Source organism: Palaemon carinicauda, chromosome 25 (assembly GCF_036898095.1).
Source record: "Palaemon carinicauda isolate YSFRI2023 chromosome 25, ASM3689809v2, whole genome shotgun sequence".
NCBI lineage: Eukaryota > Metazoa > Arthropoda > Malacostraca > Decapoda > Palaemonidae > Palaemon > Palaemon carinicauda.
The window spans coordinates 44711973-44718658 of NC_090749.1; positions in this window are offsets into that span (position 1 = coordinate 44711973).

The window sequence follows — 6686 nt, forward strand, 5'->3', positions numbered from 1 at the left end:
TGTCTATTAGTATGATTTCGTCTAAACTACTATCCGAATCACCATTGTAATTAGCAATATTTACTTCCAACATGTGAAGTAGGGAGTACTCAATCCGTAGATTTATGATTAATATTACATAAGATCCACTAATAGTTGACATTTGAAATATGAAGTGCTAAATCCGTAGACTTTATTATATTGTTGATAATATTCATTAAAAGATTACTATTGTTTTAGATATAAAAATGGCAAAACCCAATATATTCATATCACATCTGAGAAACCTTCGGAAAATTCCAAAACTAATTATTTAAGCTAAACAGAATTATCCAGAGTAAGGAATTATACGAATTAATTTCCCCTGAACCCTATCGGATGAGGAGATCATATATAGGATAGAAGCTAATACTTGTTGCTTGAAAAAGCTGGGCTATTAAGTTCTTCTGTGTACTCCCAAAGGCTCTATTGAATTGGAGGATTATGTGCAAATAGAATGATATATCACCTGAGGCTCTTCTCTGAAATAAAGCTCAAAGAGAAGTTCCTGTTTAACAATTAGTTGCTGGATATTTGTATCACTAAATAAACCTTATGGCCATTTAGGGAGAATTCTCATATATATATATATATATATATATATATATATATATATATATATATATATATATATATATATATATATATATATATATAGATAGATAGATAGATAGATAGATAGATAGATAGATAGATAGATAGATAGCAGTAGGTAAATATGATAGTTTATATGTAATATACTATTTAACAATCAAAACATAATGAAAGGTATAATGCAGCAAAACATGTTAATTTGATCCAATACTGTTATAAATTTAATCATTTAACAAACGAACAGGATTAATATTTTACCAAGTATAGCTGTAGATATATAGACCACTATCAGACATCATCACCTTAAGGCACCATCACCATCAGACACCATCACTATCAGACCCCATCACTATCAGACACCATCACAATTGGATACTATCACGATCGGACACCATCACTATTAAAAAGCATCACTATCAGGCACAATCACTAGCAGACACCATCAGCATCTGACACCATCACTATCAAGCATCATCATCATCAGACACCATGAACATCAGACATCATCACCATCGGACACCATCCCGATCGGATACTATTATTATCAGACACAATCACTATCAGACAACATCCCAATCAGGCAACATCTCTATTGGACACAATCACCACCGGACACCATCACTATCCGCACCATCACCACCAGGCACCACCATTATCAGACAACACCACTATCAGACACCATCAACATTGGAAACCTCCATATCAGACACCATCACCATCAGGCATCATTACCAGATATAGATCACTATCAGACACCATCACCATCGGAAACCATTCAAATCAGACACCATCTCCATTAGTCACCATCCATATCTGACACCATCCCCCTTTAGGCAGCATCATTATCAGACAACATTACCATTTAACGCAATTACTATCAGACACTATTACTATGAAACAACATCCCAATCAGACACCATCCCAATCTGACACCATCTCTATCAGACACCATACCTATCGGACACCATACCTATCTGACACCATCCGGATCTGATACTATTACTCTCAGACACCATTGCTATCAGGCACCATCACCACCAGACCTTATCTCTATCAGACTACATTTTCTCAAAATGCATCCGTGACTTAATGAAGTCCAATGAAAGAACAGCGACCCACTTTGGTAGAGACACGAGAAATATGCATTTCGTTAGTGGAAATGTCGTCTGTTATTGATTTATTCTCTCTCTCTCTCTCTCTCTCTCTCTCTCTCTCTCTCTCTCTCTCTCTCTCTCTCTCTCTCTCTCTCTCTGTATCTACGTAAAACAGTTTTCTAATTAGTGATTATTTTTTTCTGGAGTACTATATTTAGAATTTATGCTTTCCTTTTCGCCCCCATCTCTCTCTCTCTCTCTCTCTCTCTCTCTCTCTCTCTCTCTCTCTCTCTCTCTCTCTCTCTCTCTTCGTAAAGCATTCTTCGCTTTAGTGATATTTTTGTCTAAAGCACCATGTTTAGAATCTTTTTATGTTTTCATCACACCAACTCTCTCTCTCTCTCTCTCTCTCTCTCTCTCTCTCTCTCTCTCTCTCTCTCTCTCTCTATGCATGCTGTCTGACAGAGTCCGGATGTCTATTGAGTTTTCCTGTTTTTCCTCGCATAAACGGACATGTCCAGTTGTACAAGAACTGACCGCTGCAATATAATTGTTTTATCAATGTTGATTTTGTCGTTGTTTTAGTTTTTCCACTGATGCTTTTGTTCGAGTATTTGCTCATTGGTTTTTATCATGTTTGTCTGTGTTTGTTTGTGTTTGTTCATTGTGTTTGTAATGATTAAATGGGGTTCTTAACCTGGTTATACTGTATATCTTTATGCAATGAATAAATATGGCTACCAAATACAAGTATCTAGCCTAGGCCCGCAGAAGAGATTGATGCAAAGTTTTGTTCCTTCTATTTCCAGGCTTTGGAATAGTTTCCCGGTAGTGGGATAGAGCGTGCAGTAGGCATTACTAGCTTTCCTTGCTTTTTAGCCTTCTTAATCCCCTCCCCCCACCATTCATATTTCTTTTATTCCTCTTTTCTGTCTAAACTATTAAAATTATTAGTACATAGTGCAAGCTGTGATTTCCCCCCCCCCCCCCCTCTCACTACCACCCAACTGAACCTAGACTAAAAGGCCTAACTGGCCCCAGCACCAAAGTTGTTTAGCCTAAATTAAACAATCCACCCCTACTTCTGATTTCTGTTAGCTTATAACCTTCCCTAATTGAAGAAGCAGGAAGTCTTATTGTACTTTCCTCTCTCCTCTTCTTAGATTATTTGGTTTTGAACTAGGAAACAACACTGGGTTGCCCTTCCCTTCAGTCTTCTCGATTATGCCCAATTTGAATTAATATCTGTAGTTAATTTGCAATCCTTTCCAAATTAATTAATTCCAACATATAAATCGTGAATCATGAAAAGATTCATTTTACAATGTTATTTATTATAAATTTCATTTATTTCTTTTTAGAACAGTTACGTATTTTCTTTTTAGAATATTTATTCACTATTTGTAGAATTGTTACGATTTTAATCTTAAGATTCTCCTTGACATTTATTACAATTTTCTTAAACTTATGGCATTCCTTGAATGGTAATTCTCGTGAATAATGTGTTTAAAGTGCCTCAAACAATTACAGCAGTTTTGATATTCCACAGAAAAAGGAAACCATTTTAACATTCTGAAAAAATTTATTAAGATATCTAAAGTACTTAATGAAATTAATGATAAATAAGCATGACATTTGTAATAGAAATATTTCAAAAGCTAAAGGTCAGAAAAAAATATCAAAGCATCTACAAACAATATCCCATGCTGTGAATTAGAATCCTGATTACATGTTCTTCTGATCCGTTTAATCATACGTAATATTTACTTATTACTTCGTTTCAAATTCTCCTAAATTCTCTTTAGAAATGTACAAACTCCCAAAAATGAGAAATTGGAAAAATAAAGCTAGATTCACTTGATTGTGACTCCAAAATGGTAAAAATAACTCCCCTTATAAAGCCTAGAAATTCACTTGACTCTGAATTCAAAATGGTCAAAATAACAATGCTTGTAAAAGCTGCAGATTCACTTGATTCTGACTTTAGTCAAAATAACGTCCCTTTAAAAAACTATCGATTTCACATGATTCTGACTTTAAAATAGTCAAAATAGTTTTCCTTATAAAGCTAGAGCTTAACTTGACTCTGACTTTAAAATGGTCAAAATAACCTCCCTTAAAAGATAGGGATTCACTTGATTCTGACTCTGAAATTGTCAAAAAATAAAACCGTCTTTTGAAAAATCCAAAGATTCACTTGATTCTAACTTTAAAATAGTCAAAATAACGTTCTTTAAAAGCTAGAGATTCACTTGATGCTGACTCTAAAATGGTCAAAATAACGTCCCTTGAAAAGCTAGAGATTCGCTTGATTCTGGCTTTAAAATAATCAAAATAATGTCAGTTACAAAAGATAGGGATTCACTTGAATCTGACTCTAAAAGGGTTCAAATACCGTCCCTTAAAAACCCAGATATTCCCTTGATTCCAACTCTAAGAGGGACAGAAGAAAGTCCCTTTAAAAGCTAGAGATTTACATGATTCTTACTTTAAGAGTCAAAATAACGCCCCTTTAAAAACTAGAAATTACCTTGATTTCAACTCCAAAATTTCCCTTAAAAATGTTAGATATTCACTTTATTTTTACTCTAAGATGGTCAAAATAACTTTCCTTAAAAAGCTTTATCCTGACTCTAAAATGGTCAAAATAACGTCACATAAAATGATACAGATTCTCTAAATTCTGACTCTAAAATGGTCAATATAACGTTCCTTAAAATAGCTAGAGATTCACTTGATTCCAGCTCTTAAATGGACAAAATAACATCCCCTATAAAAGCTGTAGATTCATTTGATTTTGAATCTAAAATGGTCAAAATAATGTCCTTTTAAAAAAAACCAGAAATAAGACAGTTTTAACCACTTGAAAAGATTTCCTCACTCTGAATTTAAAACCTAAATACAAAGCTTTCGTATTCCCAATTTCACTACTTTCCTCCTTAAAGCTTTATAAAGCCATAAGGATCCACAAATGACTCGGTTGCCTGTTCACAATGGGTCCATTGTGTTCTTTTTTACCACTCAGCAGGAAACGGAAATATTTCGGAAAGAATAAAAAAATGTATTATGGAGAATATTCTACTGAGGAAAGAAGAGCTAACATGGCTCTTTGTGGTGAGTTGACATGACTGTACTGTACGTTTTACAGCGCAATATCATCCACCCAATTCTATATGATAAGAGATTTACATAACTATCCCAATCCTTTTTTACCTGGACGTTTCGTCTTAAAATTAGTCTAAGCACCTGTAATGTGTGCATGAATATATGTACCGTTGCACACAGGAATTCCTTGGTGCACTCCGAGAAAATGCACCTTCTCACACCCTACTGCACGAAGAGTTCCTACGTGAAACCCCACTCATCACAGATGCCGTATATCCCTTCACTGTTTGGTTACTTGATGCACAGTAAGGGTGTGACATGGTGCACTACTTTGGAGTGTGGTGTGCTAAGAATTCTAGTGTCCAACTCTACAAACAAACGAATCCTAGCTGGACATAGATGTTAAGGCAACATATTCAAGTGGTTGAAATATCTTGGAGGAAAATAGATTATATATGTGATTTGTAATAGCCTCCTGGCTAGTACAGTGGTAACGTGTCCGCATAGCATTCGCATGGCAGCAGATCGATCCCTGCCTGGGACTGTGAGTTTAAACTTTTTACTGGGGAGGCCACTGCTGTGATTGGGCACCCCATTGGGGGATTAGGCTTGCCCGCCTGACACCTTTAACCTTTAACCTTAAACATTCATACTTTAACTGCTGAATCATGATTCGTCCCATTTTATAGTAGCATTTAACATTTCTCCGTAAATGTATCTATGCAGTTCGATCACTCATAGGGCATCGAACCCACCAACAAACACTGCATTATTAGTGCTGTGGTAGCCTATTAGAAACGTCCCTGTCTTGCAATCAGCTGGACTGGAGTTAGAGGGTCACTCAGTCTCAATAGTTTCTAGTAGAGTTTGCAACCTCATTGTGCTTGTGAGCTAAGAATGGTGGGTTTGAAGTCTATCTGCTGAGTCATCAGCAACCATTGCCTGGCCCTCCCTTGTCCTAGTTTGAGTATAGAGGGCGGTGGGGTTCAGATCGTATACAGTATATGTATGGTCAGTTTCAAGGGCATTGTCACTGTCCCTTGCCTCTACCATTCATTAACGACCTTAGCAAAATATTCAGAAATGTCATTCATGCTTTCTTAATTTCAACTTGTGTAATCTACAGGTTCTTGCCAAACCAAGAATTCTTATGAAAAACCATTAATTTCCTCCTATGTCTACAATCCATAGGCAGAGAAAATTCAATAATAAGAGGCATCTGACTTATTGGAAAAAAAAATATAAAATTACCATTAAACAGCCAAGTGTTACAGACTTGCCAATAAGCTATAATGACGGTGATGATTTCATTTCGATTTTAATTACAAAACCTGGATTCGACATGAAATTTGATCAAACTCAGGATAAGTGCGAGAAATTAATTCTTTTATTATTTTTCAGTAATAAGATTAGGCTCCCTAAAAACATGGTGTCGACATGGTGGGAAAGAATTATTACTTACTCCAATTTTGCCTTCATATTTTTCGTGATAAAATTTTTGCACTGAGAATTAGAAAAAGGAAACTTTTATTTTACATAATTGTGCTTTTTTTCACGAAAAACTTCCAAATTATTCACTTTTTTCCGTAACTCTTTGCTTCTCGTGATTTCATTTTTAAAAGATTTAATATCACATAATACCCCAAACCGTGCTTTGGAGTTTTAAAGAGAATACTGTATCTTTATCGGTTACAAAATAAGAATTCTGTAGCAATAAAATCTCTGGTGATACAGTTTTCAAAGGGTAAAATTCATAATGTCTGTCTCGGTCTTGACTTTCAATTATACATATTGAAGGAAGAGAAAGACTTTATACTTTGCTGAATTTCCTGACTTGACTGTCATCAATAGAATAAAGGAAATGAATTTCCTCAA